The 260-nt window shown below is 23.8% G+C and overlaps 1 protein-coding gene across 1 annotated transcript in view; it reads right to left on the minus strand.

The window, feature by feature from the left end:
* The window catches only part of LOC126899056 (polyhomeotic-proximal chromatin protein-like), a 44,587-nt gene that overhangs the window by 23,094 nt on the left and 21,233 nt on the right, over positions 1 to 260 (minus strand).

Below are 260 nucleotides of genomic sequence, written 5' to 3' on the forward strand. Positions count from 1 at the left end.
AAAGTACATTACATTAGCTTTAATTTAAGATATATATAAAAGTGTCAGACCTTCCGGAACATTTTCAAAAATCAAGTTGAAAAAAAAAAATTTTTTTAGAAAATGTTGTTATTTTAAATCCCCCCCTGTGGGCAGGTTAAGTGTCAGATTTACAAAAAAAATATACCAAATGAAAGTTAATGATATTATGCATCTATATAAAAATAATTATATTCATATGTTCATTTTTGAAAAAGTTACGGCAGTTTTTAGTAAAAAAA

The sequence above is a fragment of the Daktulosphaira vitifoliae genome, unplaced genomic scaffold (genome assembly GCF_025091365.1).
Source record: "Daktulosphaira vitifoliae isolate Bord-2020 unplaced genomic scaffold, ASM2509136v1 Scaffold_2, whole genome shotgun sequence".
Classification (NCBI taxonomy): domain Eukaryota; kingdom Metazoa; phylum Arthropoda; class Insecta; order Hemiptera; family Phylloxeridae; genus Daktulosphaira; species Daktulosphaira vitifoliae.